This window comes from Pristis pectinata, chromosome 25 (assembly GCF_009764475.1).
Source record: "Pristis pectinata isolate sPriPec2 chromosome 25, sPriPec2.1.pri, whole genome shotgun sequence".
NCBI lineage: Eukaryota > Metazoa > Chordata > Chondrichthyes > Rhinopristiformes > Pristidae > Pristis > Pristis pectinata.
Window position 1 is genome coordinate 10,494,725 of NC_067429.1, and position 12,059 is coordinate 10,506,783.

Here is a 12,059-nt window from a genome sequence, read left to right on the forward strand (position 1 = left end):
TATTATAGCACCAGCAACCCAAGTTCCATTCCGGCCACTGTCTGTAAGGAGTTTGTATGTTCTCCCCGTGTCTGTATGGGTTTCCTCTGGGTGCTCCGGTTTCCTCCCACATTCTGAAGATGTACGGGTTAGGAAGTTGTGGGCATGCTATGTTGGCACCTGAAGCATGGCGACACTTGCGGGCTACCCCCAGAACACTCTACGCAAACGCAAAAAGATGCATTTCACTGTGTGTTTCGATGTACATGTGACTAATAAAGATATCTTCTTCTTGCAGCGAGTAAGGAATCTTTGCAATTCTAGGCCTGGATGTGTGTGAAGGCTCAGTCATTGAGTTTATTCATAGCAGATAGTAGTTTGCAAATTAAGAGAGTCAACGGATATGGCGATAGTGCAGGAAAATGGCACTGAGGTAGAAAATAAGCCATGATCTTGGTGAATTGTGGAGCAGATGTGGAGGGCCAGGTATCCGTCCCTTATGTTCTTATGTTTGACCATCTGAGGAAAGGGATTTTTGTAGATCCACTTACACAGCACTGCTCATTGCCCTCCTGTGTGCTTCAGAGACTCGGACTACCTGTAACAGGAACCTCAAGATACAAACACTGCTGTCTCCATAAAATCCTCCAAATCTACTGGAAGGATAGGTGAACCAAAGGCAGAATCCTCCCTCAGGCCATTATCCCCAGCAGTGAGGTCCTAATGACTCTCAGTCAGCTTGGTTTGGGAGGCCACTTCATTAACACGCTCAAAATAGTCATTCTGTCATGGGAAAAAAATTATCAAGTTGACAGAGGTTCAAGGATATTCTCAAAGTCTCCCTGAAAACAAATGCAACAACCTCACCGACTCCTGGGGATTCCCGACTACTCAAAGTGGAGAAGTAACATTCAGGAGGTCACTGAGAACCTTGAGACCATCAGTTGGAAGCACAAGGAAGCCCCATATAAACAGCAGAAGGGGCAAGCTGCCTCACAACATATCCACCCGCCTGTCCCATCAACATCTCCTGCCCCGTCTGCAGTAGAGTCTGTGGGTCCGACATTGGCCTCAACAGTCACCCCAGAGCCCACAGAAATAAAGCAGAAGCAAGTCATCCTCGATCCCACGGGACTGCCTGAGAGAAAGAAGAGAAAAAGAAGAGATGGCTTGCTTCTGCTTTATCTCTGCATTTAGTCTGCCTTCATGACCTTCAGTAACCTGAAAAGTTAATGAGATTTCTGCGACAGAATAAATGAACTATGATTGTCAGTTAACATAATGTTTCCCAAATTTATTTTGAAAGGCATTAAATACATGGAAACATCCGCATGTGCTCAGGAGTATTCTGGAGCAAATAACAAACAACTGGAGGAACTCAGTGAGTCAGGCAGCATCTATAGAGGGAAATGGACAGTTGACAGTCAACATATGAAGGGTCTCGACCTGAAACGTTGACTGTCTAGCAGTTTGTTTCATGCTCCAGATTCCAGCATCTGCAGTCTCTTGTGTCTCCTCAGGAGTATTCTGGCCTGGTAATGAGGTGGCGTTAGGTTTCTTTACTGGAGCTTAAGCTCTTGGCAAAACTTTCCCCAGTAATGATGCAGCCAAAATATATTGGCTGCATCAACTTATACCTCACAGTACTTCTCTGATATGATGCTTGCAGTGACTTGATTTAAATGAAAAATATTTAATGCTGTCACTTTAAACTCCCTGCAATCATTTTGAACTTAATATCTGGAATGAGAAGAGAGCACTCTTGTCACTGAATCTATCCTTCTAGCCCATGACTTCCATCAAGATCTCCCTTACCATCACTCCTAACCTTGCTCAAATCCAACAGGTACAAGATTATTAATCTATCTTTAAATTCAGTGATGACTAGACATACCTATGAATATAGGACTGAACTTCCTTGTCACTGGTTATATAACAAACCCTCTCTAAATCATATGAAATCATCTTGGTTATTACACCCAGACTTTTCCAAGCTCTTGTTTCGCTGACATATTATTCCATCAAAGTTATCATTTCAATCACATTACTATAAAAGCTAAATTATTTAGGCTACTTCTCTTAATTGCTGCTATTCAAATTATCTACTACAGGACATATACCTGTTGTAAGGGTGAATTAATGCAGTGCAATTAATGCAATTAAACCAATGCAGCTAGTGTTTATGACAGCAGCTTAACCAAATCCTGTTTAAAATTGGCTAAAATATATTGCAACAACATGCATTATTATAGACCTCTGACATATGATACACCTTGGGAGGTTTTCCTAGAAATATAACTGGATAAACTTTGATATCAAGACAATGAAGGAGATATGAGAAGGGGTGACTAAAAGTTCAGTCAAATAGGTTTTTAAGGTGGTCCCTAAAAGAGGTGACAAGACAGAGAAGTTTATGGAGTGAATTTCTGACCTTAGGGCCTGGTTGAACCCACAACCAGCATTCATGGACAAGGGGTGTAAGGGATGGATAAGGAATCAGAATTGAAGCAGTGCAGAATTCATAGAGAACTTCAAGGATGGAAAAAGTTATGAAGAGATGGTGCAATCTGAACACAGTGAGACCTTTATTTATTTACTTTCATTCATTCATCAGCAAGGACACCATTCTTAATTTACCTTCAATGAAATGGCTTGTTGGGTCATCTTATGGGGTGGTCAAGAGTCAACCACTCTGCGCTGGGTCTGGAGTCATATATAGATTAAACACAGCAACTTCCTTCCCTAAAGGGCATTAGTGCCCCCCTTGGGTTAAACTTGACGTGTTTGTAGAATAGATAAGGATTTGACTTGAAGTGGGCTAGGCTGAGTTTGGATGAGTTTACTGATTATAGTGGATGGCTAAGAGACCGTTGGAATGGTCGGTCTGAAATGTAACCAAAAGTGTGGATAATAGTGACCTGTAAGGAAAGATGGTTTTAAAAGTACAAGGTGAGGTGCTTTAATGAAGAGAAGATCCCAGAGTAATAGAAGATCAAAGTGCTATTTGGGGAACGGGACCACCATGCTAGTTTGGACAGAGTACCAGGTAAGGTGAAAGATGTTATGACCCTTGTGTTAAGTTTCCATCCAGGCCATAATATCAATGTAAGCATTGTAAGATCATTGGTTAGGAAGGACTATGTATTTCAAGAATATATAATTACAGAAGGAAATACAGGAAGGGAAATGACTGTTTATCTGCTGAAAGGCCAAGGAGGGATGTGTGAGTGGGATGGTAAGATTAGCTCCTTGGAAGTCTACTGGATGGAAATGTTGACAAGAAAGTACTGTGGATATTTTGGCATTGTGTGTGAGCAGGAATTTATGCAGAGAGCCCCAGAAATATTAATTAAGTACTTGCTTGTACATCTGTAATGGATATAATGATGTTTAATGTGCTCCTTCATAATTTAATTGTTGCACAAATTCTTGTTTGTATAGAAGCAGGAATGGGTGTCTATATAGATGAATCAGAGAATGTTAAGATAGGCCCAATATTTAAACCTAATTTAATCTATGCCCACTTTGGTTGATGCTCCTAATCAAGCCATTACTTTTATACCCACTTTTCCTTGCTCTTTGACTTGATGGGCAAGTGGACTGTTCCTGCTCCTATTTTCTTATGTTTACTTCTGTGGCAACATCCCCCCTATATCTTCTACTCCTATTACCCAGATAATGACGGTCTCCAACTCTAACTACCTCTCCTTAACATTCAGTGGCATGTCCAGCATTGATTTCTCATCATTATTATTCTGATGCAGGAGTGGGGTCACAGGAATTTATCCATCAGGAATCAAGCATTCAACAGTGGCAGAAGATTAGGAAAAGAAAAGAAGGATATTGATCCTGGTAGGTATTTGGTGAAGCAATGTGCAGTAAAACTCTGATAATCCACCATGTCTGGAAATTCGTTGGTGCCAAACTTGTGGATTTTCTGGAGCATGTTATTTCTATTAATTCCTCAGCTCTCTTTTAATTCAGAATCAGAATCAGTTTTATTATCACTGACTTTTACGACGTGAAATTTTTCATTTTGCGGCAGCAGTACAGTGCAAAGACATAACACTTTACAGTGTGATAAATTTTCCTTTGAAACAGGTGAGTTGTCCTGAATGGTATCAAGCTTCACGTATTGTAGAAGCGGCTCTCATTCAGGCAACTAGAGCTTCCTCTGACACATGTAATTACTTGCACCTTGTAGGCCATGGAAAAGCCGTAAGGAGGTGAGTTACTTAACATGCACACACCCATCCTCTGACCTTGTCCCATAGCCACTGTGCTATTGTAATTGGTTATGCAAGGTTTCTTGTCAATGGTAACTAAAATGATGATGATCAAGAGTCTATGCTGGAAAAGCCTTTGAGCATTTGAGTGGTTAGATGCTCCCTTTTTGTGGATGGCTGTTGCCTGGGTAACAAAAGGGGAGGAGATTTAAGAGAAACATATGAGGAAGTGAAAGGAATGAGAAGAAAAATGCACTCACATGCTGTGACATGTTTTGTAGACAGCGGAAAGGCTTTGGGATGACAGGTTGTGCGTCAACTAAAGGGCAGTTAAGTTGTGTGTGTGAGGATCTTTAGAGGAATCCTCATTAACACATCATGGAAAGGATTAGAATTGACACAGCGTGGGTGTAACAGAAATCAGGGGGCAGACAACATGAGAGGGACTGGGGTAAGTGTTACAGGGTGCAGTACGCTTGGAGTATCAACAAGCTAATGTTAAACACTTACAGAGAGAACCTGAGTCTGGGAGATTTTAGAGGGGGAGAGTCACTTTACTCCGTAGCAGAGTGACACTTTACTCTGTATTCTGTTACTGCTTATACCCTGTACTACCTCAATGCACTGTGTAATGAATCGATCTGTATGAACGGTATGCAAGACAAGTTTTTTTTGATACAAGTGACAATAATTAAACCAATTCTAATACCAATATTAGTGGGTGCACTGCTGTAAGTTTTCTTGTTAGGACAGTATGAAACTTTGGCAATGATGCAGCATTCCAGGAGTCCAGTGGAGGTTTGTAGTGCCCTCAGTAATTAAAGGACGCATCGTGGAACCAGTGACAATGAGGAGCAAGGTGGAAAGTGACAGGGCAAAGGTCAGGCGATGGGTCTTCAGCACCAAAGTGCTCCCTTAAAACTTGAAGCAGATAGCAGAGCACAGTCAAAGCAGCCCAATCATTAGGTGTGGTTCAGTGGATGTGTGTACTCTTGATAACAGAGGAATTCAGGAGTCCGACTGAAACTGGAGCAGAATCCAACCCATTGAACAGAATGCAGTGGAAATAAACACGTAGTAGGGAGGTGGGGTGGGAGCTCCGTGCAGGTAGCTTTAAACTTATAGTTAACCGGTAGTTTGAGTTAAAAAGCACTTGCCATTAGAGCCAGAGGAGTTTAAGCGATAAAAGCAGTAAAAGGGAAATTAAGTGACAAAGGGTGAAGGTTAAAGTTCAAAGCAGAAGAGCTCATTAAGGAGCTGCTATCTTTGAAAATTCCATAACAACAAAATAAGTTTTTCTAACTCATGAAGGAACATTAGAAATAGGTGCAGGTGTTAGCCATACAGTCCCTTGAACTGTTCCCCCTAGTAGTGTAGCGGTTCGCGTAATGCTTTACAGCGCCAGCGTCCCGGGTTCAAATCCGCCACTGTATGTAAGGAGTTTGTACGTTCTCCCCGTGTGTCTGCGTGGGTTTCCTCCAGGTGCTCTGGTTTCCTCCCACATTCCAAAGACGTACGGGTTAGGAAGTTGTGGGCATGCTATGTCGGTGCCGGAAGCGTGGCGACACTTGCAGGCTGCCCCCAGAACACTCTACGCAAAAGATGCATTTCACTGTGTGTTTTGATGTACATGTGACTAATAAAGAAATCTTATCTTATCATTCAATAAAATCAAGGCTGACCTCCTTCCTGCCCCTCACACCTTGATGCCTCTAACATCCAGGCATCTGTCAGTCCCAGTTCTGAATGCAATAAACGACTGTGCTTCCACAGCCCTCTGTGGCAGAGAATTCCAAAGATTCACCACTCTCTGAGTGAAGAAATTTCCTCTCATTTCAGTCCTAAATGACCTAGCCCTTATTTTGAGACCGTGACTCTTAGTTCTAGGATCCTCTGCCAGGGGAAATATCCTCCCTGCATCTACCTGTTGAAACCTTTAAGAATTTTGTATGTTTCAAAGGAGTCACCTTATTTTTCTAAACACTAAAGAATCTCAATTCATTTCCGTCCACAGATGCTGCCTGACCCACCGAGTTCCTCCAATGCTTCGTGTGTTGCTCCAGATTCCAGCATCTGCAGTCCCCTGTGCCTCCACTTAGTTTCATGTTGACAACAAATTTGGAAATACTTGTTGTTACAGATTGTGATAGTTGGGGCCCAAACACCGATGCCTGTGGTGTTTCACCAGTTGTAACCTGTCTACACGAGAAGGATCTGTTCATTCCCACTCTTTGTTGTTGGTCTACTAACCAACTCTCAATCCATCTGAATATATTAACCCCATTTCCACATGCCCTAGTTTTGTTCAGCAACCTCCTGTGTTGGATCTTATCTAAAGCTGAAAATCCAAATAAACCACAATCACTACTGAGTACACCCTCAAAGAACTCCTCATAGTGCTAGAATCATATGATCTTCATAGCAGAGAAGGAGGCCTTTTGACCCACTGATTCCATGCTGGTTCTCTGTAGGGTATTCCAATCAGTCCCATTGCCCTGAAAATTATTTTGCCATGTGCCAATCTGACATCCTTTCGAAAGCTCTAATTGATTCTGCGTCTAACACCCTTACAGTCAGCGTGAAAAATTCTTCCTCACATCCTCCCTCCAATGATGTATTGAAGTGACTGTTATTCATGTGTTAGCTTTGACAGGTAGTGTGTTTAATTTGGAGGTTGTTTCAATGAGAGCACCTTCTGCTTAATTGATACAAGATTCCTAAAAAAATAAGAGTATATAAAAAGAGGCATTGCATTGTTTACATCAGGGATCTCCCCATGATTTCTAGCAGATCCTGCTTCTTGTTACTACAAGGGGTATTTCACATTTCTGCTGTAAATCTGAGCTTGTCTTTACAATTCAGTTGTGCATATGTAACTTTTTCTGAAATATCCCTGCAATCTTTATTTATTGAGATAATTGTGATGGAACATTTAACAAAGGGACGAAATTCAAAATAACCACTTCACTCTCTGTGTGCAGTTTCTCTTTTTCAGCTCAATTTCAAAAATCTTCAGGATCTGTTTATGCATCAGATTAACAATTACACTTTTATGGACTCTGGTTCCAAAGCTCTTCTGTCATTTCGTTTATGCTTCCAATAATCTGTGTTAGATCATTACCATTATAATTTATATACCCTAATAAAAACTTATCCCTGCTTGTTATTTGTAAAGTGCTATCTAAATGATGTCATATTTTTTTCTCCCTCCCCACTTTCACCCCTCCCTTCCTGAAGGTGCAGACTGTATACAAGATTAAGGCTTTTACAGGTGGCAACTGGCCAATGATACATGTAAGTGGCTATAACTTGAGCATTAGCCTTGAAATGGAGTGTTGGTAGGTTATTTTAATTTAGAGAGTTTCTCAAGGAAGGCTGCCTTAAATTTAATTGCCAGGATATTCCTGAAAATTACACAAGAAAAGCCATTGTTTGCTTTTACTCTTGCTTTAACTAGACAGCTCCTCCAATGAGCCAATACGGACACTGCAGACTCCTGTGTTGTGTGATTGCAGTTTCAGTAAAGTTTCACCATCTAAATTAGGGAACAAGGTCTCCCTACAAAATTCTTTTGTTGTATCAGAGTTCAGAGCTTTTTTCTGAGTCATAGTCACAGGCATGGAAACAGGCACCCTGGGCCTTTAATTCAGGCCAACCATCAAACACCCATCATCACTAACCAGGAACGTAAGAAGCTGCAGAGAGTAGTGGACTCAGCCCAATACATCACGGGCACATCCCTCCCCACCATCGGTAGTATCTACAGGAGGCGCTGCCTCAAGAAGGCAACATCCATCATCAAAGATCCCCACCGTCCAGGCTGTGCCATCTTCTCGCAGCTACCATCAGGCAGGAGGTACAGAAGCCTGAAGTCCCACACCACCAGGTTCAAGAACAGCTACTTCCCTTCAACCATTCAGTTCTTGAACCAACCAAGAAAACCCAAATCGCCACTACAGTTTAGTAACACTATGACCACTCTGATCACTTTGCTTTTTTTTTCTAATTACGTTTTTCTTGTAAAAATTATGTATAATTTATGTTTTTCTTGTGAATGCTGCTTTTATGATACTATGTGCCTGTGATGCTGCTGCAAGTAAGTTTTTCATTACACCTGTGCACACATGTACATGTGCATATGACAATAAACTCAACTTTGACTTTGACAATCTCTTCTTATTTTTCCTCACGTTCCTATCAATTCCCTTGAGATTCTACCACTCACCTGCACACTCAGGGCAACTTACAGTGCATAATTAACCTACCGACCTGCATGTCTTTGGGATGTGGGAGGAACCCAGAGTACCCAAAGGAAATCTGTGTGGTCGCAGGGAGTTCCACACAGGTAGCACTGGAGCTCAGGACTAAAACCTGGGTCACAGAGACAGCTTTATTAGCTGCATCATGGCGATATCCATTAATAATTCCAGTGGACATACAATGGCATGATGCTTAAGGATATATTACATTACCAATAATTCAAGCTGAAACACAGGGAAAGACAAAGACATGAGAATGGCAATGATCGAAAAGCAAAAAACTACAGATGCTGGAATCTGAAACAGTAAGAAAGAATGGTGTAAATACTCCATAGATCGGGCAACATCTATGGAGAAAGGAACAGAGAACGTTTCAAATCAATGGCATCATCAGAACTAGGAAAAGTTGGAAATTAAATGTGTTGCAGAGAGTGGAGAGAACAAAGGGAGTGTTTATTAGAGGGTACAGACCAAGACAAACTGAATGACACAATTGCTGGTGGTGCATGTTTATAGAGAATGGTGAAGGCTTGTTGATCATAGCTGGACTGTCTGAAGGAGGTGTAAAAAGGAGATGTAGGAGGATAGAGGAGGGAGACAAACATGCTGGATCTCTGAGATGCAAAACACTGCAAATGCAGGAAGTCTGAAATAAAAGAGAGGATGGTGGAACTTCTCAGCTGCTAGTCAGGCAGCATCAGTGGTGAGAGAAAAGCAGAGTGAGCATTACAACCTGATGTCCTTTCAGCAGAGTTGGCCAGTTTGGATACAAGCTCAAAATGGTTGAATACAGTGTGGAGGCTGTAATGTGCCTGGTTGGAAGATGGAATGTTGCTCCTTGAGTTTACATGAGCTTCATAGGAACAGCAATAGTGGCCAAAGATGAGGTAATTAAAGTAAGAGTGGAAGTGTGGTGGAGAATTGAAGTGACAGGCAACTGTAAGCTAAGAATGAGTAACGAAGACACAAAGTGACATTGGGAGAGAGCGCAGAGACACTGGGAGAGAGTGACAAGGAAATCACAAGTGAATAATGGAGCGTTCCTTTTGCACCAAGTCCCATTCACCAGACACCTCTGTGCTCCAGATGTTTTTCTTGTGAATGTGTTTCTGATGCAATGTGCCTGTGATGCTGCTGCAAGTAAGTTTTTCATTGCATCTGTGTTTACATGTCCTTGTACATATGGTAATAAACTCGACTTTGACGAAGGGTCTCGACCCGAAATGTCAACTGTCCATTTCCCTCCACAGATGCTGCCTGATCTGCTGAGTTCCTCCAGCACGTTGTTTTTTGTTCCAGATTCCAGCATCTGCAGTCTCTTGTGTCATCTCTGCGTCTGCTTGCCGATAATAGCTTCTGGTTTAACCATATCTTGATCTTAAAGTGCAGGTTCGTTTTCAGATCTCTCCATGATCTTGCCTCTCCATATCTCTGAAATTCCTTCCAGCCCTAAAACCTCTAAGATATCTGTGTTCCTCCTATACTGGCCTCTGAAGCATCGCTGAGTATACTTACTCCCCCCACTGGCAGCTGTGCCAGGACCTCAGGCTCTGCATTTCCCTCACATTTCTCTGCCTTTCTTGTCTCCTTTGGCAGGTGGAATGAAAAGCAATTTGATACAAAGTGAACCACAAAATGTTGCAGTGTAAAGCAATCTGGAGTCCTAGTGCATGAAACACAAAAGGTTAGTACGCAAGGAAGTAGGATAAGGTAAGATATGAGATAAGATATCTTTATTGGTCACATGTACATCGAAACACACAGTGAAATGCATCTCTTGCGTAGAGTGTTCTGGGGGCAGCCCACAAGTGTCGCCACGCTTCCGGCATCAACATAGCATGCCCACACCTTCCTAACGCATATGTCTTTGGAATGTGGCAGGAACCCGGAGGAAACCCACACAGACACGAGGAGAACGTACAAACTCCTTACAGACAGCGGCCGGAATTGAACCTGGGTCGCTGGTGCTGTAATAGCGTTACACTAACCGCTACACTATTGTGCCTGCCCATTTCCATATTCCCACTTCCCAGCTCTTGATCCATAGCCTCGTAGTTTATAACTCTTTAAAGGCTCACCGAGGTACTATGTAAAAGAGGATCTCTACATCCTTTACCCCTGGGTTCTACTACTCTTTGGATGAAAACAAATTTTCATAACTACCCTTTAATCATTCCATGCCTCCTTGTTGTCAATCTCTCTGGCAAGTGAAATAAGTCATACTATTCAATTCATCTAGGTCTAACATAATTTTATACACCTCATTTAACTCTCCTGTTCACCTCGTTTGTTGAAGAGCAGAACCAATTTCTCATAACTATAATTCTCTGTCCCTTGCAACATCCACATAAATCTCACGTGCATATTCTGTAATGTGCAGTTTGTAACGTTGTGAAAGGCACTATAGAAATGAAGATCTTTCTTGTCAGAGGCTTTACCTCCCAGTCCCCTGTGTGTTGGTATGGTCAGCCACTCTGGTTGGGCATACACCTGAGATTTCATCACTGACCTTGCATCACCCTCTGGTCCACCTTCACAGCAACCCCAGGACTAACGGACCATTCGAGAGCTGAATGGACAATTCCTAACTCCAATTGAACATCTCTCCACCTCATGCTCCCTAATAACCAGTTTTTGTTTTAATAACAAAGGTTATTTTTTTAAAAGCAAACTACTTTTAATGCCCAGTTATTTTTCTGCAGTGTTTCTCCTTGTGATGACCTGGAGACCAGTCTTAAATATTTAGGGATCCGAAGGAAGGGTCAGACACTTTATTCTGTGTCTATTGGCCAACTCTAGCATTGCGGAAACCACTTTGCAGCGGTGCTGAAGTTGGCTTGTAAACATCTTTCCTGCTCTTCAGAGACATAATTCAGGCAATCTTGCACAGAAATGTGACATCACTTTGCATTGCTAAACTTATTTGATTTTTTTTAAAAATTGCACAAATGTAACGTTCATCTTAGTTGCTCTGATTGTTGAAATAATTTATGATTTCACTCACAAACATCACGTGGAGAAAAAGCGGCGAAGAAGCCGGTTGTTTTTCGAGCACGTATGATGAAAACTGATGGCGTACTATGCAAGTGGTTCCGTCCACATTTTTTTCAACACCAGGGAATGTGATTTCAGTGTAACTAAAAAAAAAGACTCGTGCGTGTGTCCCCGTGACTAGAGTGGCACCGCAGGCTCCAGGGGTTCGCGTGTGTTACATAAATCTTTACCTTTGTTTTTTTTTCCTTTTATGTCAAGCAAACGCCACCCAGTTCTGCAAAATATATATTTTAAAAAGCCATAATACAATTTTTTAAAAAATGCACCAAAACATTGTGCAATCGGGAGTTTCCAAACACTTTTATAAATCTGATTGCAAGATTAAAACTCATGAATGCGTTCGGGGCGGGGAAATCACGTTGCAATGCAGAATGCAGCGTGTGGGCTTGTTAGGAAGACGCTAATTTGAATGTAGGTCATGTTGCCAGATTGCTGCTCCTGGTAACCTAGTGTTCGCGTGACTTGCATTAAAAAAAGTCTCAGCAACACATGCACTGAAGTGAGGGTGTTGCTAAAAGCAGCAGCATGCGGTGGAAGCAAG

General features: G+C 41.9%; 1 protein-coding gene across 1 annotated transcript in view; it reads right to left on the reverse strand.

Annotated features, from left to right (window-relative positions):
- nr1d1 (nuclear receptor subfamily 1, group d, member 1) overlaps nt 1-11,534 on the reverse strand; it is a 38,229-nt gene extending 26,695 nt beyond the window's left edge. The window contains exon 1 of the mRNA XM_052038849.1: nt 11,469-11,534. The gene's annotated coding sequence lies outside the window, so the exon portion shown is untranslated. The remainder of the gene's footprint in view (nt 1-11,468) is intronic.
- Between the last annotated feature and the right edge of the window lie 525 nt (nt 11,535-12,059).